We start from the raw sequence: 23,708 nt of genomic DNA on the forward strand, positions 1-23,708 counted from the left end.
GGTAGAAGGTATTTTTTCACTGGGAGTTCCCTATTCCACTGAAGGCACAAATCTAATTATAGTCAATAGAGAGCTGGGCTCAAGTCTCCCCTTAGACAAACATTGGCTAAATGACTCCAGGCAAGACACTCACCCTCAGTGGTCCAGCAACTAAGACAGATTCTAAATTATAAAGCAGGTGCTGAGATGCTTTGGTAGAGCATATCATTGCTTATAGTGATAAAATCACAAATCTAATGTATGAATGTATGTTTGTGTGTGTATTGTGTGCAATGTACTGTACATCTATGCATTAGCACATACATCTATGTATAATGTCTGTACACATAGTATATATTTACATGCGAGTATAAGTATGTGTAAGAATAAACCAGTATGAATATGTAAATATGCATATACAGTTGTATTTGTAGACAGATAAATGCACGTGTGTGTGTGTGCACAATTTATACTTATGATACATTCATGTGAGGAACTCCTGAGATATAAGAACCTTCCACAAATGCAAATCAGCAATCTAGTTGTAATTTCTAGATTTTAAAAGTTGCTTGAGGGGTACTGAGGAATTGAGTGACTTGACCTGCTCAGAGTCCTCCCAGCTTCAAGCCCTGGTTGGGAAGGGGTGGGGTGGGATGTGCCTGTTCTGAGTTCAACTCTTTCTCTTCCTTTCTTCCTCCCTCCCTCCCTCTTTCTTCCTCCTTTCCTTGCTCTATCTTCCTCCCTCCCTCTTTCTCTCATCTCTTTTCCCATTCTTCTCTTCCCCTTTTCTCCCTCTTTCTCCTTTTTATCCTCTTTCTCCCTTTTCTTTTTCTCCCCCTCCTTCTTCTTCTTTATACTTTTCCTCCTTCTCCTTTTCCTGATTCTTCTTCTTTTCTTTTTCTTCCTCCTCCTCCTCCTCCTTCTTTTTTCTTCTTCTTCCTTCTTTTCTTCTTCTCCCTTCTTCTTCCTCCTCTCCCTCCTCCTCCTCCTCCTTCTTCTCATCTTCTCCTCCTCCTCCTTCTTCTCTTTTCTTCTTTCTTCTTCTTCACTCTCTCCTCTCCTGTCCTTTTCTCTTCTCTCTTCTCTCCTCTCCCTATCCTTTTTTCTCTTATCCTTCTTTCTGTATGTATGTATGTATATAAATATATATGTGTGAACTTGAAAGAAATCTACAAATATGAAAAGAGGAGAAAACATAAAGCAATTACACATTCAAACAAATATGCTACTTTATAAAATTAGAAGTGCCTGAAATATACAGTTTATAATGAAAATGCTTTCTAAACCATCCCAATAGCATCCTTATTACGCTGCTGTGACACTATAAACTGTCCTATTAAATCTAAAGAGATAGATTTAATAGGATGAGGTAGTATATTAAATAAATGCCAACTGATTATTTTAAAATATTTTTATTGAGGATTAACAACTATGTTATCAAATAACTGAGTTGTATTCAGGTATACTAAAAACCTAAATGAGAAATTAATCTGAAGTCATTCACAGAACCAAAACCATGATTATAAAGGGACTGTGAAACTTGGGGAAATAGATCTTTTGGAAAACAAAGATTGTCTGTCTCAACTGCTGTCAGAAAGAAAAAAAAAAAAAACCCAAGCATTGTCTAGCACATGCAAAACTTCAGAAGGTGCTGCCACTATATTCTATGTGGGTCCTCTGAAATTTGGGGGCAAAGTGTAAATAAAAAGAGGCAGTAGTAGCTCCATGTAATATCCCATTCCCTCCCTTAAAATTATTTAGTAGGTATAAGAAAATTGCTTCTTTTTTTCTCATTTTGATTTTTAAAATCAATCTGTGAACTTCCTGCAATAGAACTGCCTCTTACCTTTCTTTCAAGTTTCTTGGATGATAGCATTAGTTCTTGAGGTCTGCCACTAAAATTTTCTAACTGGATTGGCCATAGGACAAATTTTTTGAATCTATTTCTTCATATCTCAAATAACAGGATTTACTTGACAATCTCTGAAATTTTTTATTCAACCAACAAACATTTATTAAGCATCTGTTATATATATAAGGTACAGGACAGATTTATAAAAATAAAGAAGACTCCATTCCTTCCCATAAGACATTAATAATCTAATAGAGTTCTCTTCCCAGGTAAAATAAGGCAAATTAGAATTTTAATGGAAAAAATAAGAGCAAACTTCCAGAATAATGATGATGGTGACCTTTATTTTCCACATTCCACAATCATCACTTCATTAAAAAAATCCATGAAATAGACAAAGGAGGTTCTATTAAACTCATTTTATATTTAACCAATTTTATTTTTTCAATTAATAAGCATTTGGTTTTTGTAATTCCTACTACCCCCTGAAGAAAAAAAGAAAGACAGAAAAAAACCAAATTTTTGTGACAAATATTAATAGGTAAGTAAATTGAATTTCCATATTGTCCATGTCTTAAAAATGTGTTTGATTTTGCACCATTTAGTCCATCATTTCTGTTAGGAGATGGGAAACAGTCTTCATCACTGACCCTCTGGATTCTAAGAGGCTCAGGAAAGTTAAATGATTCCTCTAAATGTATGCAACTGTTTTGCATTTGTTCATTCTTTTCTGACTCCTAATCCAATTCTTATTCAGCTAGGCTACACCACTATATTAGAAGGCAACATTTGAGATCCCATCCCATCCCTAAAACAGATGCTAAAAACCCTGCCCAAGTGCATAACATAGTCTAGAACACCAATCTCCAAAGGTACCAGGTGACCCTGAATGCATCTCTGATCAGGACTTTTGAGCATACGGCTTCTCTGTAGTTTCTGTCTGTAAGAAGCAGAGAAGAGGTTATAGACGGCAAGCAAAAAAAAAAAAAAAAAAAATTCACTGCTGACAAATGACTCCATTTATAGTCCAGATTTCGGACACCTTGTCCTTAGTCACAAGTGACATCTAATTTGTCCCTAAAAAACTAGCCCTTACATCTTTGTTACTTGAGGCTTTAGGTTAAGACGTGTGGATGTCCCTCATAAATCTGATCTCCTACAGGGCCTGTCTAGCCCCCCAGTAGCCACCCAGTAGCAAAGCCACACTGCCTTTTCAATTCCAAAAAGTATTATATAAAAAATTTTTATTAATCCAAATATAAACACAGAATTCAGTATTTCTAGGAGTTTATTCTAAGAGCAAAAAAAAGAGTAGAAAATTTCAAAAGCAAAAAGCAAATTAAGAAGAAAAAATAATTATGTGTTCATATGTATATATGTGTGTATATAAACACAAACATATATACACATGTACACACAAACACATCTCTACTGTATTTCACTGGCCAGGATCACTGTGGCTATATACTGTACAGGGACATCCGTCAACACTAATCAATATGTGGGGTGTTAGTCATGGATGATAAATTTGAAAGGGATTATAACTGTAAACAGTGATCAATAGAGACTTGCTGGAGGAGACAGAGAGGAAAAAACAACCTTAAAATGTTACACGGTTAATAAAGTAGGGGGGTCAGTCTTAAACAAAATTCCACTGAGACCCACTTCTTTCCCAGCATTTTCTGCTAGGAAGAATTGGGAGGAGGGGGTGACACAGAGGAGGAGAGAGGAAGGAGCAATCCACCAACCATTCTTGCAAAGCAATTGGTACTAAAAGGCAGCATTATTAATTTAAGGTGTATTTGTTGATCACGCTGGTTGGAAGTCACATTCTCCATTAGCATTTGGTTGGAGATGTTTTGCTGGATAGGAGCTGGCATCTCGCAGACCCCCAGAGTATAGCTTGCCCTTTTTCTTCCCTTCTCTTTCTCCTTTTCCCTCCCTCCTCTTTCTCCTCTCTACCCCTCCTTCCCCCTTCCCACTTCATCATGGGCACATGACTGATCAGGGCATTCACAAGTGCTACATCCCTCTCTGCAAAAAAATTACATCCTGGATTCCAAAAAAAAAAAAAAAAATTACAAGAAGTCTCTGCTGTTCATCCATAGATGAATGGAACTATCCGTCTTGTCACTAGGGGTCATAGTAAGAGGTTACTGTGAGTCTATACCTTGCCTTCTCTGCTGATGTTTGCAAGCAACTTCCTTAAAAATAAAATAAAGAGGGGAAAAAATCCTGCCACATCAAGCACTTAGCCAGTCCCTCTAGAACCCTTCTCAGATCATGTCTTCCTACCACCTTTGGAGTCGCAGCTCCAGGCCTGACATATAAATTTTTTTTCTGCTGACCTTTTAGTGTCCTTTCTGCCAGAGTGTGTAAACCATAAGCTGATATATGAAGGCAATTTTTAGTGGTGCCACTTGTATCTGAGTGATTGCACACACTTTACGTTTCTGGCCTGCCACCCCTTCCACCTTTTGAAGATCTCTCTATTTCTTTTAAAGGAACTGCAACAAAGGTGAAAGGAAGTTTAACTGCTTCAAGACTTTGATGGCCCAGAAGCACCTGTTCAGCTTATTCCTGACTGACCAGGGTCTGGCTTCAAAGACAAAATCTTTCTTTCTCCTTCCAGCAAAAACAGTGGTGGGGACAAAGATTAGCATTTGGATGGGGGACTGGGGATCCAGGGACCCTGGGGTCGGGGACATTGGATAATACTGGGGAGCTTTGAGAAGAGGGGAAACAGCAGAAAACAATTAGCATCCTCTCATTATTAAAAATAATAATAATAAAGGTGCCAAAGACGGATGCTCTGAGTACCACGGATGAGCTTGGAAGTAACTGAGTCACCTGCCACAGAAATTCAAAAAGCCAGGGTTCTTGTCAGAGCTGGAAAGGATTATTCTTGAGGAAGGATCCCAGCTGGTAGCTATACAAAGAATCCTCCCCATTATCTCCCATTCCCTCCCAACCACCCCCTCTTCCCTCTGCCAAACTATTAAAAATCACCTTTAAGCATAATTTTTTCACTCCCTCTCCAGCCCCAGACAATCCCCTAACTCAGCCACAGCTGCAATGTCAGGCCCACCCATGATCTGGGGCCAGTCCCTGCCTTAGCAAAATCAGGCTCCCTGAGATGGACAACCTGAGGCCTCTTACTCTTCCCCTGAATTGCCTATTTGCCAGGATTACAAAATTTTACTTCCTTGGAAGTTTGATAACCATTATAGCTTCTTGACTAGATACTTGGCTTCCTGATTCTTTATGAGCTCTGATAACTCTGAACCTGCCTGGATTCCTGATCTTTCAACTGTTTTTGACCTCCGACAAGTTTTCAAATGATTTTCTCTCTCTCTTTTTTAAAAAAAGTTCCAGCATCATTCTTACAACTTCTGGCTGCTCAAGAATACATATAACCCCCAGAATTTGTATTGTATATAAGTGCAGCCAATTTGTGTGAAGCAATAATTCCACCTACAATTCAACATGAATTGTATTATCCCTTATTTTTTTAAATTACAGGCCAAAAACAAAAAAAAGTTACTAGATGATTATGTAAATGTGGCTTTTTGATACTTGTTTTGGGCAGTTAAGACCAGAAGACCTGAAAAGCTGTGATGCATGTGTCCCACCAACTTACAACACCTCTTTAAGAAATAAAATGAATCCTATCATCATAGGGATAGAGCTAGAAGTGACTTCAGAGTTGTCCAGTCATTTTATAGATGATGGAAATTTTAGCCCAGCCCAAAGTCATACAAGGTGGGATCATGGATGACATTCATGGCTCCACCATAAAGAGAGCATTTCATCATTATTTTACACCAGGATAAAGCAAAATCTGTCTTCCCAGAGAGGATGCTGATTTTGCTTGTGCTCTTGACCTCTCGGCTCAGTCCATGTTTATCCCTCATCCCAATCTTTATCCACATTCATTCAACAGCCTGGCCCATTCTCTCCCCTTTCACCTTCTACTATCCCTATCCTGACAATTCTCCCTGATCCCAGAATTTAGACTCTTAATTTCCTGCCCTTTGATTCTCCCCATTGCTAACTCCAGCAATGAGGCTCTCCCTACTACAGAGCAATTCATGGCCCTTTCTCATCCATCATGGACCTTTGACTAACCGTTAACATCTGGCCCCAGAAAACTAGTTTCTTTTTTTATTTATTTTTATTTATTATAATAACTTTTTTATTGACAGAACCCATGCCAGGGTAATTTTTTACAATATTATCCCTTGCACTCACTTCTGTTCTGATTTTTCCCCTCTCTCCCTCCACCCCCTCCCCTAGATGGCAAGCAGTCCTATATATATATATGTTGAATATGTTGTAGTATATCCTAGATACAATATATGTGTGCAGAACCAAACAGTTCTCTTGTTATTCAGGGAGAACTGAATTCAGAAGGTAAAAATAACTCGGGAAGAAAAACAAAAATGCAAACAGTTTACATTCATTGAGGACCTAGTTTCAAACCATGTCTCTGACACTTACTTCTTGTGTGACTTCAGGCAGTTCATGTCATGTCTTCAGACCCAAATTTCTTTATCTGTAAAATAAGGGGACTGCATAAATGGCACCCTTGACACCCTACACTATGATCTTATGACTCACAGGTGACTTGATGTTAGGGAAACAGGCTTAAAAAAGAGAAGTAGGAGTTTGAATGATATTTTAGTGAGGCTAATACTTGTCTGGGGCAGCTGGTAGGACCAGGAAACCTCCAGAAGCCATGTTGTATGTGTCCCACCAGCTAACATCATTCCTTTTAGAAACAGAAGGAATCCACGTGATAGATGGAGTATATACTAGCATTATTTAATTCAAAGCAGATGGCTAGGAGAAAGACAGAAAGAGATAATGGATAATAAATGGGTACAGAGATAGCTCTGGGGTGACCCGGGTTCAAATCTCACTTCTGAGCCATCCAGATCGTGTGACCCCAGGCAATTTCTAGGACAACTTGTCTGAAACGATTCTCTATGATTACAAGTTGTAGAGAAGGTACCTGCAATGGTAAAGAGAATTCTTCACCTGATTCCCCCTTCTGTTTGGTATCTCCTCTCTGTCATTATTTCTATTTCAGCATGTGTGTATGTATATGTATATATAAATGTATATATATATATATATATATATATATATATATACACACACATATGTGTGTGTCTGGTCTATACATACTTCTACATACATACCTATCTATATATCTTGTTTGTATATGCTTTTCTATACATGTACATATATGTTATATGTGTATATGTACATATATTCATACATACACACATATCTACATATCTATCTCTATACATACATATATTTTTGTTTGTATATACATGTCTGTACATATACATATGTGTTATATATACAAACATGTGTATGTACATATCCATACACACATATCTGCACATATATATCTTGTTTGTATCTACTAGTGTGTACATATATGTGTACATGTATACATACCTATCTAACATATCTAACTATATGTATATACATATATATATATCTTGTTTGTATATACTCCTCTATACATAGTTGCATCTTGAATCCCTCATTAAAGGGGAGCTCCCTTTTCTTTCTTTGTATAGCTAGAGCTTAGAACAGTGTCTAGAATGTAATAGGTGTTCAATAAATGCTGGTTGACTGACTAACTCTTCAGGGAGTTCCCTTTACTAATAAAATAACAGTCCTTCTTTCTACCAATATGCCTAAAAGAAGTCTTCATTACGAAAGATTAAAAAATAGAAAACTGGCAAGAAGCAATTATGTGCTCAGTATCAAAGTAGTATAAGAATATTTTGGCAGGGAGAATTCAGGGTGAGGGGTAGGGTTAGGGAATTGGAATAAGAGGGATATTTGGGAGCATAGTGGCAAAAAAAAAAAAAAAACAACAACTTTAAGTGCCTTCTATATGTCAGGAATTATGTTAAGGCCCTTTATAAATATTGCCTCATTTGTTCCTCCGAACCAACCTATATATCCATTTTACAGTTGAGAAAACTGAGGCAGGCAGAAGTTAAGTGATTTTCCCAGGGTCACACAGCTATTTAGAGTCAAATTTAAACTCAGGTTCTTCCTGACTTCAGCCACTATGCCACAGTGGATCTGAATCTGAACCCGAGGAGTGAGGAAGGAAGGAAGGAAGGAAGGAAGGAAGAAAGGAAGGAAGGGAGGGAGGAAGGAAGGAAGGAAGGAAGGAAGGAAGGAAGGAAGGAAGGAAGGAAGGAAGGAAGGAAGGAAGGGAGGAAGGAAGGGAGACAGGGAAGGAGGGAGGGAAGGAGAGAGGGAGGGAGGAGGAAGAAGGAGAGGGAGGGAGGGAAGGAAGGAAGGAAGGAAGGAAGGAAGGAAGGAAGGAAGGAAGGAAGGAAGGAAGAAAGGAAGAAGAAGGAAGAAAGGAAGAAGGAAGAAAGGAAGAAGGAAGGAAAGGAGAAAGGAAGAAAGGAAGAAAGGAAGAAAGGAAAGAAGAAAGAAAGAAAGAAAGAAAGAAAGAAAGAAAGAAAGAAAGAAAGAAAGAAAGAAAGAAAGAAAGAAAGAAAGAAAGAAAAAGTATTGCATTCTCAATGACTAGAATAGCTAAGAGAAAAGACTCTGAATTGATCTAAGGGAGAGAAATAAAACTAGAAGTAGGAACTGAGACAAGGGCGTTTCTCTAGGAACCTGATTTTAATATTGAGCTGAGTCAATCCCAATGTAAGAGAAAGACAGAGAGAGAGAAAGAGACAGAGAGACAGAGATAGAGAGACAGACAGACAGAAAGGGGAGAGAGACAGAGAGACAGAAAGGGAAGAGAGACAGAGAGACAAAGACAGAGACAGAAAGACACACTGTCTTTTCTTCCCTGGAGTTAGTAAAGTAAAAGCAGCACTCTGAAGGAGTTTCAGAGTCTGACTAAGCAGAAGCTGTGTTCAAGGATAGAATCACTGAATTTTGAGCAGACTCCGACCAAAGAAATCAGCTCTAATTCAGCGCTCCCCCCCCACCCCCCCACAACTGCTTATTATCCATTCTCTCCCCTCTACTGCCTCCTCTCAGCTTCTCTGTCCCCAGTTCCTTTCCCAGATCATTTTTCTGCTGAAGAAAGGGGGCAGTAAACCCTACAACGTGGAGAACCCCAGGTCTCCAGTGCTCCCTCTATAGCTAATCCCCCTCAGTGGAGGCCCCCCAAAACTTAACCTTCTCGTGGCTGGAGACTGACTTTGGCCTCCACAGCAGAAGGCAATGTTTCCATTAGACACTGCAGTTCCTGAGGCCCAGCAGGGAAGCCCGCCTAAATGCTTCCCTTCGGAAGCAGATGAAAAGGACAGGCAGGGACCTGGTTCTGCCCCATTCCATCTGCCTGGGGGAAAGAGACTAGACAGTTTGACCTCTTGGTGCTCTAATAGTCTTGGGATGACCAGAATGGGACAATGAATCTCTTCTTCAATCATAGGGGTTTCTACCAAGTCGCTAAGACCCTAATGCTTTGCAAAAGGAAAAAAAAATCTGTGAGACTTTCTCTTTTTTTGGAGGCAGGGGGAGAGATGGAGATAGGGAGTGGGAATGACTTGTCCCTTAGACCACACTTAGTTACAAAGTCTCAGTTTAATTGGAAGATAATTCATCATGCAAATCACACATATCTCAGAATAAGAAAAAACAGGTAGAGGGGGGTTTTTCCATTCATCCCCTAGGGAACAGCATGGAATAATGGATGGAGTATTGAGAAAGACCTGGATGCAAATCCCTCTCAAACAGGAGCTGTATCATTTAACTACACTGAGCCTCAGTTTCCCTGTCTGAAAAATGGAGACATTAACAACTTTTACTTCTCTGGGCTGTTGTGAAGATTAAGAAATAATATATGCAAAGCATTTTGCTAATCTTTGGGCACCATATAAATGCAAGCTATTATTATACGGTCCAATTTTCCTAAGGCTTTTCAAGGTCCTAAAGTGACCCTTGGGGAGAAAAGAAAAAATAATCTGGGTGAGAGAGAGGTCATATTTATAATCTCCACTCCAATTCAATTCAGTCCAATTCAGCAAACATTTGTTAAGTGAGCCCTCTCTATTTGCAGAGGCCTGTGCCCCCCAAGGCTCCCCAACAGGCAGCTGTCTGCAAAACACAGTTAGTAGAGGAAGCGTCCTTTCCATGGCACCTTTACCAAGAAAAGCAGGCGTGCTGTAGCAAGAGTCCTGAAGACTCCCACCTTCCAGGCCTTCCACCTGCAAGGGAACCCACTGGGGATCAAACTTGTGCATCCAGCCTCTCCTTCCTGCCTCCAAGTCCCAGCCAGACTGGGTTAGTCAAGGGGCAAACCCCAAGAGGATGGGGAGCAGTGGGTGGGGAGGAAGAAGGGGATGGCTGGGGGCTGCCGCTGCTGGGGGAGGTGGCAGATCCGCACTAGTGGTCTGGTGACCCTGATGATATTAATGACAATTAGTAGACAGAGATTAAAATGGAAATAAGAAAAAGATGCCTGTCACCTGATCCATCAGTTGCAGCCTCCCCCCCAGGCTGTAGACTCACGCTGGGTTTTTTGTGCTGTTGTTATTCCTTTGTTCTGCTCAGTTGACTTCAGTGGTTCCCTAATTTTTTATTTTACTAAAGCCTTAAAAAAAAAAGTCATAAAATGAATTTTTGTTGTAGTGGTGGCTGATACATTAGTACAACACATGCAAACTGTTCGTGTCTGTTTGTAGTTGTCAGTTGGTATTTTCCAGGAGGGGAAGGTTTCTGGCCCTGGTTCTTACTTTTTTGGGGGGAGTAAAGGGGGTGGACTCAACAATCTAAACCACCACCCTCCAAACCCATATTTCTAATGCATATCTCCCTCACTAACCTAATGGTGAGAAAGGCATGGACATACCATATTCCTGTGGAAAATGGACACCCTGAGTTAGATTAGAAAAAGCAATGGAGCAATAAGATCCAGCAACAGAGAAGATTGAATTGATTGGAGTATGGGGGAAGTGTTAGAGGGGGAAACCTAAATAAAATACCTTCTAACAATTAACATTTTCCAGTAATAGAACAGCCTATTTGAGAATGTAGTAAGTGTCCCCAGACTTGTCTGAATGACCACGATTTGGGGAAATGATAGCAAGAGGAAGGAGAAAAGTATCTGGCAAGAGAAAGGAGATGTCACTAAAGCCCCTTCCAACTCTAAGATTCTGTGAAAATCCAAATTCCTTTTGCAAAATGGTTGCAGATAACACAAAGGACATGGAAATCACTAGTCATGTCTCCTTGAGATAGCCTAAACATTATTATGGTTCTGAAAGAGTACTAGGGGAGGAATTAGGAGACAACTTTAATTGCTAGCTTGGTTAGGCACTGCTTGTGAGACTTCACAAAAAAAAAAAAAAAAAAAAAAAAAAAAGGAGCCTTCAACGTCATGATTTGTAAAATGAAAACCAAACTAGATAATCTAGAAAGCCCCTTCCAACAGTTAAAAACAAATGACATTTGAAAATGTGACTATACTAGAGAATCTTATTCTACCTCAGCCTTCATCTTCCTTTCAATGAAAATCAGTTCAATTAGTATTTATCTGTTTATTAAATGTAAGATATATTGACAGGGCTCTAGAAAGGCAAAGGTGGAAAATTATCATTGATCTCAAGGAGCATCCAGGTGGTATAGTGGAGAGACCCAGAAAGACTCAACTTCAAGTTTGATCTCAGACACCTATTAGCTATATGATCCTGGGCAAGACAACTTCATTCTGCCTCAATTTCCCTTTCTATAAAATGAGAATAATAAAGCCCCTTTTAAGGATGGTTATAGGGATAAATGAAACAATATTTGTAAAGTGCTTTATGCAACTTAAAGTGCTTTACAAATGCTAGCTGTTATTATTATTATCTTCTACTAGGGTATATAATATATAAACAGTTTAAAGAAAGAAAAGATAATTTGAGGAGGGGAGTCATTAAGAACTGGAGAGAATTAAAAGAGGTTTCATATGGGATAGGACACCTTAACTGACCCTTGAACAAAGTTGGGGACGCTAAGATGGGGAGTGGGTGAGAGGAGTAACATTCCAGACACAAAGGTGGATAGAAGGATGAATGTAAGTAATAACAAGTAAGCCAGTTGGAACATAGGCAACATGAAAAGGAATTTAGAAAGGTAACTGGAGTCAGATGGTGAAGGGCTTTAAATGCCAACCTGGGGAGTTTATGTTTTATCCTGGATGCAATAGAAAGCCTTCTTGTGGAGGGAGTCAGAGGAAATTACTTTCAGCTGGTAGGATCAATCAAGGCTTCAGGGAAGAGGACGGGGCACCCTGAGATGGGCCTTAATGGGAGAAGATTTCACCTGATCAAAATTAGGAAGGAGTGGTCCCAAGTGAAGGGAATGGGCTGGTGCAGCCTCTCATTGCCTCACATGTGAACTACTGCAACAGCCTTTTGGTTGGTCTCTTCCCACTCCAGTCTATCCTTCACTCAACTTGTCAAATTAATCTTCCTAAAGCGCAGGTCTGACCATGTCATCCCCCTCCCTTTCCCTAGTCAATAACTCTAGCAGCCTCCATCACTTCCAGGATCAAATATAGAATCCTCCGGCTTTCAAAGACCTCCCTAATTGGGCCCCCTCCTATCTTTCCAGTCTTCTTACACTGTTTTCAGCCCCACAGATTCTGACCCAAAGCACTGGCCTCCTTGCTCCTAGAACAAGACACTCCACCTGCCACCTTGGGGCATTTTCACTGGCTGTCCCTCATTCTCTCTCCAGAAAGGAAGGGACAGATATAAGATATATTTTGGAGTCAGTATTAGCAGGAACTTTTCAAATGACTGAATATTAGGGGTAAGGGAAAGAGAAGAGTTTTAGATGACTCTAAGGTTTGGAACCTGGATGACTGGTAGCATGATAACACTATCAACAAGAATAGAAAATTTGTAAGTGGGGGAAGGAGGGAAATATGCATTTACTAAATGTCTCCTATATGCTAAGCATTGTGCTAAATAAGTTGCAAAAAAACTATCTCACTTGATCCTCACAACAACCCTGTGAGGCAAATACTGTTAATATCCCCATTTTACAGGTTTAGGGAAGAAGCAAAGAATTAAATTTTGAACAGATTTGAATTTGAAGTTCTGGTTGGACCACCTAGGAAATTAGATATGTGAGACCAGGGTACTTGGAAGTAACAAGATCTGAACAGGGATGATTAGTGAAATCATTAAAGATGAAATAACCAAGGGAAAAACTGGAATATGAGAGCTTTGCTTTTTGAGCTTTTAGGATAGAGAGTCAATCATTACCCAAAAGATCATTTAAGGTATCCCACATGTGAAGCTTCAGATTGAAGGGAAATTTTTATGGCATAAATTACCATTTTAAAAAATTGGACATGACCAAAAACTGTTTAGTGATCTATTGTTCATCCTTTGTTTACAAAGGGGACCAACGATATCAGGGGGTGATGTCAACTCCTGTGGAAATTGGATTTAAGTGATGCCGTTGCACAAAGTCATTAGTCTCACTCTCTCTTTCAGAAGTGTTGAAGTCCAGTGGCAAAACAAAAGTCAAAATGACTGATGATGGCCTGGTGGATGGCCCTAGTGTCTTTGATGTCTGACCAAGTTCTAAGTATTTCACAGTGCCTACGTCAGCCATCTTCATGACTGAACAATTGTTCTTATCTGCCCATTCCACTGGTGAAAATCTTCCCATGCTTGGAGTAAACATTATCCTAAATCACCAATGAATTTGAGATAGGTCACTTACTCTCAATCTTGTTTACAGACTGCCAAAATGATTTTACCAGGGTATGGCCACTGGGCATGTTACAGCCACAGGTGACAGTTGTGAAACACTGATTAATAAATGGAATAGTTCCCAAAGCCAAATGAACATTCAGTTAGTCAAAGAAAGGAGGAGAAACCTGATGGTGGTAGTTCTCCCATTGTCCTCATTATTTAAATATTATGGCTCAAGCATGCAAAGTTTCATTTTGCTTTTATTTGTTTAGGTCATAGATTAATTCTATGATTGCACCTTGCTATATACATTTGTCACTGAAATGTGCCCTGTTGTTTTTTTTTTTTTTTAATTCACCTATATTTTGGATACTCTACCAAAAAAAAATAAGAGGAGGAAGAAATGATCTATACTAGAAATGACAAGTAAGGAAAATTGGCAAAGGCAGAGAGACTATAGCAAAGGGATACATCACTTACTCCCCTCCCATTCTTCTGGCTCTAGTGCTAGGGAGGAATCTAGGATGACTTTAGAGTGACTAAAAGGTAAATTTCCCCAAAAATCTCAAAAGCTATACAAACAGGAATTGGGGACAAGGGATAGAGAAAAGGAAGAAAATTCTCACTCAGAGGAGCCTCATAGGAAATGCTAAACCTGTTTCAAAAGCCAGGTTTCCATCTTCTGCCTTCAAGGATGAAGACATAAGGAGAGAAAGAAGTAAAATATATGCTTTTTAAAAATTAAGGGCAAATGAAGATTTTGCAGTTAAATCAATAGGTATCAGCTTGAGGGAGTTAATCTATGAGTTTTCAACAATTAACTTTTAAAGTGGTTATTTGCCAGTCCATTTTGTTTTCATTGCACTGGGATATAATGTCAGTATTGGCAGGAGCCTTCCACTTCTGGCTGAATAACGATAAAACCATTCATGGTGGCCTGCCTCTGCCATACGGCAGAAGGTCAACTGTACAGCCATTGTTCAGCTCATGATTTTCAGACTTGGTTATACACACACACACACACACACACACACACACACACACACACCCCAGAGCCTGCCTTCTTCTTTGCCAAACAATATCACTTTCTTCAGACATGAGAAAAATGACTCTGGCTTTTCACTGAAGGGTTTACTGATGGACCAAAAAGCCAGGGTGATCTGCTAGCCTCAGATTCTCTCCAAATGTCTTCTCCCACTCTCCTCACCCATCCTTCTACACAGAAGTCATTTGGACCTCTGCTAAAGCCCATTTAAACAGCTATCATTTTTGTGGAGCTTTGCAAATTTTCAAGGGCCACTATATTTTCTGGGAACCCAGCAGCTTTTACATGGATATTATGTAATTTTTTCCACAGATTTCATAGTAAAAATAAAGGATGCTGGACCCCCTTTCTCCATCATTCTAGGCCAAGAAACCTTTCTTGTCCTTTCTCCTAGAGCAGAAGGTTAAGAAAAGGACAGAGGAGTGGGAGACATAATAGATTTTCAATTAATTTTTAAAGAAACTCTGCCTGAGGTAAGACCCTCTTTTTTATTATTAAATATGTGCTAAACTCTAATTATTTTTTTGTATATATGTCTGTTTTCTTCAGTGACTCCTAAGCAAATTTTTTTTTAATTTTAGCTTCATCTTTACCCGGGGGTTGCTGAAAAATAGATCTGTCACCAAGAAAAAGCATTTCTAGGCTGTGAGGAGATGCAAGAACACATCATGTTAAAATTCATTCATGTCCTTCAAAGGGAGGAGGGAGCTAGGTTATTATTATTGTGGGATGGTTTCTGTACCACCCTTAAAAGGTAACTCATTGTTCTAAGTACATTCCTCACCCTCATGGTGTGGGGAAAGAAATCATGGCTGGAGATCTAACCCACACATTTTCAACATGTCAGGGGAGAACATCTGGCCTTGAGTTCCTTCCAAATTCATAAAAATAAGATACCATTGCCCCTAGGTACCTTGGCATGCAAACACAAAGCAAAACCAGACACTCACCACTCCCAAGATTTTCTGCCATTTTTATGAATACATGTACTGATGAATTTGGCAGAATGATGGAGCCACACCGAGCTGAAATAATTCATTGGGAGATTCCATCAGCCTTGACTTACAGGGTGACTGCTTACTCTGGACCTGGGAAGAAATTGACTTTTAAGAGAAGATTAGATGAACAAAATATTAACAATCATTTTGTAGCTGGCATCCATACTGCTACAACATTCGGCTTTGCCAGCCTGATATTCCAACAGACATTTTGTCTATACCACATTTAGAAATCTGGATTCAGCTCCACAAAGTTGCCTTTTCAAAGGACATGAAGTTAAAATGGGTTAGGCCATCTGATCTAAATGACTGATCAAACTGGTCCACAGAATATATAATTCCATTTGGCAATCATGTCAATCAAAAGAGTCAAACCAATTGGAAAGGTGACTATATGTGTATGTCTGGGTATGTTCATGTATGTGTGTATACAACCTGTCAGAATGCCCCATGTTCCCAGTCTTGAGTCACACATTTTAGGTTAAAGCAATGCCTCTATTAGGTCCTTTCAAAATGTAAATATTTCCTGGAAGGGGAAGAAATAATAGCCTATCAGCAGTTACTAAACAAAAAATAAAACACAAAATAGGTGATCAATTTAGCTAGCACAGGAAAGGACCTTAAGCAACTGGGTATAGCACCCAAGATGTGTAGATCTAAAGCAAAAGGTACTTCCAAGAGAGCTAACATTAAGGCTTGGGGTTCGAATCCTGAAATACAGTAGCTGTAAAATGCTGACCACATCACTTCTCCTTTCTCAACCTCAGTTTTTCTATCTGTAAAATGGTGATACTAATAGCATTCACCTCATAGGTTTGTTAGAAGACCAAATGAGATAATATGTAAAAAGTGATTTTCAAATTTTAATATGTAATTTCACATGTATATATATATATATCTATAATATCTGCTATATGATGAATATATCATATAGCAATATATTATGTTAGATATAAGTACCCATTATTGTTATTATGATTATTGTCACTATCACTCAAGGGAAAATCCTGGATCAAAGTCAGAAGTTAGGATGCAGTATAGACAGCAATTTAAGTTGTAGCACAGTATAAAAACAGGGGATACTATTATTATTATTATTACATCATATAAATGAAAATATATTTAATGACAGAAAATTCTACTTTCTTTGCTCAATGATATTTATTTTGTGATAACTGTTTCTAAGTTTCATAATCAGCCTTACCAAGTCCACTGCTGAAAACTGAGGGCTGGGGGGAAATGATGAGGGACATAAATCCAATTCTGGCCAGTAAGTATGGCAGAAAAGTCAGGGAAGAAAATGCAGTAACCTGGAAGGAGCAGAATCAAAAAATTTTACCACCTGAAAGCTGTTGGTCTTTTATAGTATTTTTTTAATATATCATATATAGGTAGGGTAGATAAGAGGGGGAACACCAGTGAAAGGACCAAGAAATCATCAGATGAGGAGAACCATTCAATTAGCCAAGCCAGACCCAAGGAAACACGGGAAATTAAATGGGGCCAGGATAGATTCTATGGACCATGCAAACAGCAGTGTTATGATTTGTTTACTCAAAGCCTACTGGGAACTGTCTGCTTTTTAAGCCTGCCTCACCCACACAGGACTGATGAGCATCAGCTGGCACTGACAATAAGTCAAATCATGTGTTACAATGGAGCTTCCAAGTATCAAGTGGTCAGTAACGCACTTTGGGGGATGTACAGCAATGAAGGAAAACGAACTCTTTGTCTATCAAATGCCACCTAATATGAATAAGAGTGTGAAAGCATAAATTATATTTTATAGAGAAAAAGGGAAAAAAATAGTATTAGACATGGTTTGTAGGTGGCACAGTAGATAGAGTGCTAAGCCCAGAATCAGGAAAATTTAATTTCAAATCCAGCATCAGATGTTTACTAGTTGTGTGACCCTGGATAAGTCACTTAAGTCTGCCTCAGTTCCTCATCTGTAAAATAAGTAGGAGAAGAAATATCTCTGCCAAGAAAATTCCAAATGGGGTCACAAAGAGTTGAACCCAACTGAGCAATAAATGGTAAATGGAACTACTTATTTCTGACTGTCAAAGGATAAAAAGAATTTTTGACCATTAATGTCTATGGAAGCTAAGTGGTAAAGAAGCTCTCATCAAGGTGAATTGTGTTTACATGAATTTGTCAGACTTTAAAGAAGTAACATTATGTATATATCATCTTGGGAGTGAGAGGTTCATCATCTTAGCCAGAGTATACTAATGTCTCATCCCAGTTCCATTCTGAGCTATCAAGGTCCTAGCAAGGTGAAGAATCCAGAGAGAGGATAAAACTCAAAGGAAAAAGAGCAAATGTATCTTAAGTAGATTCACAATTTGGTCTTGGGCCAGCCTTTTTGTCTCGGTGAACATGTAAGCTCAACCTTTCAGTGACACCCTGGTCTTTGATATCAGCAACTTAGAAGGTGGTTTATTCCCCACAGTCAACACAATGCCCTCTCCAGAAACCAATACTCATGACTCCTCCTTGCTCATCATCCAGCAAGGACTGTATTTTTCTTTTTCTGTTTTTTCCTAGTTTGGACTGACTATGGATTGAAAATAGGTGAAGTCTAACTATTTAAAAAGTTTGCAACTCTTTGGAGCTCCCCCAACTGGAAAATATCCATAGCAAGTATGTTTATAGGAAAAATCTGATTCTAGCTTTGTTCCTGTTCAACAGGGGAAATCCCATTTCAGTTACTGTCCCTATTTAGGAGACAGAGATTGTTTTGAGAAAAATGAAATTTCTGACTTCAGATCCCTTGTGACCACCATTTAAGTTCTGACTCAAAAGTCTATGATAGTGAAAGAAGGGACAACAACCTAAATCCACAATGGGTTTCAGGAGTGGGGAATGGAAGACAGGAGTTTTTTCTTATACTTTGTCCAAATAAAAAGATTCAGGGCAGGAATATGGGTCAAGGCCTAGCTATGCCCTGCAGGAAAGTCCAGTAAGAAAAAACAAAACAAAACAAAAGAAAAAACCTATTAAATACAAGATAAGAAACCACCTTGAGGGAAATAGCTGAAAATCGAAGATAATACAAAATTGGAACCCTATAACCACGGCCAACGAGAACAGAAACAAACCGGATCAACAGCCTTCAGAGCAAAACAGCATACAAATTGGAACAATCAATATGAATAACAAGAAAACCCAAAGCTACAGCTCAAAATCTAAACCATGCTGGCTAGCTCTAAAGCAACCACTTATGTCTCTGAATACAGGAACAATGTGACTCCTCCAAAAGAAATCATTGACACTAATTATCTGCAAAGATGTGGTAAAAACAGGACCTCTGCTTTATTAAGGTAGCAAGGTATTTTTAAAAAGAAATCTTTAGCCAGACTGAGTGTTCTTTACTAGAATCTCTTCTCTAATCCTGCCCTAAGACCAAAACAAAGTGCTTCTAAATTGTCTAGCAGACTCCTGGACATCCTGTTGATCAGTCGCATTGGGGGAGTACCTCTTCCCACAGACCACTGTGCCTTTGTTCGCAAGCAGGGACAAGACAAAGCACTCTGTGAGAGAGAGGCACAGGACAGGCTAGTCTCACCTGGCTCTGGTCATGAGAACAAAGGAACAACCACAGAGGTCAGACCAATGGCTCATCCAGTCCAGCACCGTCTCTGCAACTGGCAGGCAGTGTCCCTGAAATGGATGTGCTTTGGAAAGGCGCAGTTACCCTCCATGACTCAACCTCCAAAGGTTAGCGAGGGATGTCCCTCAAACATCCCTCACTTCCCTTAATGTCCTGCTTCGGCTCTAGCAGTCAGGAATTTGTCTAAACCCTTCTTGAACCTTGTGCTATTTCCAGCCTGCCTCATCCCTTAGAGGCAAAGTATTCTGTGAGTTTCCCACTCCATTTATTTTGGTTATTCGGAGACCCCCTCTTGGTTACTTTTTTGTTTGTGGCTGTGTTCTAGACAACGGGAGTTTGCCCGATTTATGTGGTTTTCAGTTAAGTGAGATGTTACAGGACACATGTGCACAATAGCTCCTTTATAAAAGCTTGATAGATAGGTGCATTCTCACGAGACAGTTTCAAGGATAGTCAGCCAGTCAGATGCTGTTTTCATAACACTTATTGGCAGGTGTCAAAGACAACCTTCACCAACACAATTGGCTTTACACCTACGTTACCTACATAGTAAAATCTGAAAAACCCCAAAGAGTCAGTCATCACCAACTAAGGACACAGCCTAAGGGCAGCCAACTCACCAGATATATTTCTCTCCAGACCATTCTGGTGAAATGTTGCTTGATAACAATGGAAAACAGACTTGGAGTGGAATCAGAAGGGGATTTCAAATTCTGGCCCTTTCTCTTCCTACCTGTGATCTGAGCAAATCATTTAACATGTAAAGGCCTCAGTCTCCTGATCTGTGAAATGAAAGAGCTATGCAAGATAGCCACTGAATTTCCTTCCATCTATGAATCTATGATCAAATGACACTGATAAAAATTTTATGATTAGTATTCATTCATTCATTTGGGTTTAGTTTGGAAATCTTCTGGAGCTCCTAGTAAAACATAAATACATCTGGAAGAGATAAGCCATTAACAGGTAGATGTGAATGTGTTGAACAGATTAGAGCTAATCTAACAAGAATTTGAAGGAATGGGACAAGTTTGGTTAAGTTTAGAATGGCTAGGGGAGGGAGAGAAAGAATGAGTCTATTCTAGGTTAAGGGCATCAGATGGTCAGAATTTATTAAGCATCTGATAAATGACAGGTACTATATAAGTGCTAGAGATAATCCTTAGAGATACCCCTACCAAAAAAAAAAAAAAAAAAAAAAGGCAATCACTTCTCTCAAAGAACTCACAGACTGAAGGATCAGATTAAATAAAGGACTACAAACAAGTCAGATTCCAAGGTGGAGGCCACAAAAAATCACCCCATATTAGGTGAGATACTAAAAAAAGGAATACGTCACAGCTTACAATTCAGCAATTGTCTAAGTTGTCAATCCACTATCTATTGACAAGACAATGGTGGATAAATTTTTATAGACTTCTTGGTGTTAAAGTTTGTAGTGATTGCCCCTCCTGGGAAAGAGAGGTGAGATGTGTATGTAGATACCCAGACAGAATTTGGAGGACAAAGACCTATATTCTAATGGCAATGAACCTTCTCACTCAAAGAAACCACCCTCTGTCAGTCAGTGACTCAGTGTCCCTATCTCAGCTTGCAGCTGTAGGAGAAGTATTCTAGCATTTTACTGAGTTACAAAAATAAATAGCAAACAAACATGTTGGAGACGGGCTGTTGTCTTTTAGCCTGTACCCTCAGGTCACTTAGACTGTTATTGGGAGAGGGCAGGAAAGCTGAAATCCAAGGTCCAGCATCAGATGTGTCAGGGGTGCACACATACACAGAAGCAATGTCAAGTCATCTCCCCATTCAGAATGCTTGCGTGCTCAGATTTTGTGAGCCAACAGGATAATGAAATACAGCATAACCTTGTCATAGCCAACCCTGGTTAACTGAAGGGCAGTCATGTTCTTGACAAAATGATTTCCTCCTCTGTTTATCTAAGTGCTTCAGATGTCCCTGAAACATTTCAGGATAAACAGGTTGAACGTCGGTAGGAGCCTTGCTCCCCGACTACTTTCAGAGGGGGAGGTGTGTGGGATATTTCTAGGTCCTGCCATTGACTTTGCTGGGCACCTCTCCAAGAAAAAAGTAGCTTCCATGGGGCCAGACTCTCTGAGACTTCCCATTGTTCTCCAAATGAAATCCACACTCCTTAGCTCTCATTAACACGACCCACCCTAACTTCCTTGTCTCTCAGAAGTGCTCACACTCCAGGCACATTCGGACTTTCTGCTCCCTGAACATGTCCAAAGCTTACTCCTACTTTCTTACCTTCTCAACATTCTTTTTCATGCTGCCCTCAATGCCCTGAATACTCTTCTTTCTCACTTGTTGAAATATCCGTATTTTCTACCCAATTTAAAAGGCTTTCTCAAATATCACTCCTGTTATGAAGCCTTTCCTTATCCCCTCTATGATATAATTTTCAATTGTGGAATCTCCATAACACATTTTTTTTGGATGGAATTTAAATTTTGTCTTGTGCCAGAATTGTCCATATATTTGTCCTAAAGGCAAGCTTCATAAAGGCAGCAACTTGGGGTCCCATTCATCTTTGTATCCTCTGAGTACATATCACAATATCTCTCTCCCATGTAGTGGATACCCAATAAATATTTGTTTAATGTAATTAAAGGACAATTGTATCCTAGTACAAGAGATAACCTGTTGTCTTCAGCGTTAAAAGACCAGCTGCTCAACTTTTCAACTAATTTAGACAAGTTTCCTGTCTGAATACTCCACTTAACCCTGCTGTAAGATGTGTATATCACTATCAACTTTGCTTCATGAAAATATCTGAAAATAAAGAAGCTGATTTTTTGAAGGAACTTGGGGCTTTTCAGAAGAAAGACATTATAGAATGTAAAGTATGAGACTTTCATTCCAGTTGGGAAGCAGCAACACCTAAAGGGCAAAAGAGCTATAAAAATAAAGAGACAGTTATGCAAAAATCACTGTGAAAGGAAGAAGAGAATGTCCAGAGGAGAATAAAAAATTAGGACTCCAAATAGAAAAGCTGATCAGATTGTTTGAGACTTCATATAATAGTGGAACAAATACTAAGTAGTATGATTTCTAATCACTCCTTCCCTTCTTCTCAAACCCTCCAGGGTTTCCCTCATTGTGTTGTACTTGTCATAGACCATTACACCTATGGTTTTCCCAACCATTGCATCTTCTCATGGTTTTTCTGGGGGAATGGCATGGACTGTTTATTCTTGTCAAAATGTTCTACTAGCTATTTCCTATATACAACATTCCCTCTCCATGCCTTAGGCCAGCTGATCTTCCCCTCCACCCTATCGTCTCACACACACATCCCCATCCTTATCCCCACCCCTATCTGGAATTCACTCCTCTCTACTTACACTGGCCCTTAAAATTCAGGTGTCACTTCCAACATAAGGTCTTTCTAGATCCTTTTCTTGATATTTCTCTTCACTGAAATTATTTTCTATTACTTTATATAAACTTTATATTTTCTCCTCTGAATACCTTAGATGCTTTAGTCAAGAAGACCTTTACTTGAACCTTGCCTCAGACACCATCCTAGTTGTAATGCTCCTAGGCAAGCCACTAAATTTGTCTCGGCCTCAGGTTCTTTGATATAAAATGGGGATAATACCAACTATTTCATGGGCCTATTCTGAGGATCAAATGAAGTAAAATGTAAAGTATATTGCAAACCTTAAATCACTGTATAAATTTTGGCTACTAGTCGTATACTCCTTGAGAGAAGAGTCTCTCATTTTTGTCTTTGTGGCCCAGAGCCTAGCTCATTGGCTTGCCCATAGTCACTCAATAAATATTGTTGAATTGAATTGAAAGCAATTGATGTTAGCATATTTTAATAGGCAATAATGGCTTCATGCGCTATGTAATGCATTTGGATTTTGGAGAACCTCCTGGCACAATTCCTTGGCCTAAAGTGGTGACAAAGTGTTGGCATTTCAGGCACTATGCCTGGGTAGATATTTTGTGCTAAGGGATCTTTTTGATACCTTTCAAGTCGCATAATTTTGATGGATATATACTACACTTCTCTGTAGGGCAGGCTCTGCCCAATTCCATAAAACAAGGAAGTAAAATAAGATCTGTCTACAGAAATTTCACAACAGCTTCTCCTACTAAACCTCCTAGGGATTTGGAAGCCAATACTGAGATCTTTATTAAAAAATCACTACTCTTCTGCAGCCAAATCTACAATCCTACCATACAGATTTGTGAACCAAAGGCAGAGGAGGAAAGTTCATTTCAGCTGTCTTGTTCCTTAATTGGCTCATCCTCAATGCATCACAAGGAAAATGAAGGAAAACTAGAAGGTGAAGAAAGGAAGAGAAATTAATCATAACTGAATTTTTAAAAAAATTCAATGCAACATTAAAGACTATCTATATATCTATATCTATATCTATATATATATATATATATATATATATATATATATATATATATACTATGCTAGGCCTCTGAGTCTACAAAGATGGCCCTCAAAGAGTTTATATTCTAGTGGGCATCA

At 39.1% G+C, this 23,708-nt stretch overlaps 1 long non-coding RNA gene across 2 annotated transcripts; it reads right to left on the reverse strand.

The window, feature by feature from the left end:
• Positions 1 to 1,812: 1,812 nt before the first annotated feature.
• On the reverse strand, positions 1,813 to 23,499 carry LOC105749097. 2 transcript variants are annotated; one of them, XR_004231715.1, is made up of 6 exons: positions 23,402 to 23,499; positions 16,778 to 16,883; positions 15,526 to 15,663; positions 10,306 to 10,430; positions 6,332 to 6,386; positions 1,813 to 2,771 (listed from the first exon to the last, which is right to left on the reverse strand). It is a non-coding gene; the product is annotated as an uncharacterized LOC105749097 (long non-coding RNA). The 2 variants fall into 2 exon arrangements; XR_004231716.1 differs by lacking the exon at positions 10,306 to 10,430 and having other exon boundaries at positions 1,814 to 2,771.
• Positions 23,500 to 23,708: the final 209 nt, after the last annotated feature.

This window comes from Sarcophilus harrisii, chromosome 2 (genome assembly GCF_902635505.1).
Source record: "Sarcophilus harrisii chromosome 2, mSarHar1.11, whole genome shotgun sequence".
Lineage (NCBI taxonomy): Eukaryota > Metazoa > Chordata > Mammalia > Dasyuromorphia > Dasyuridae > Sarcophilus > Sarcophilus harrisii.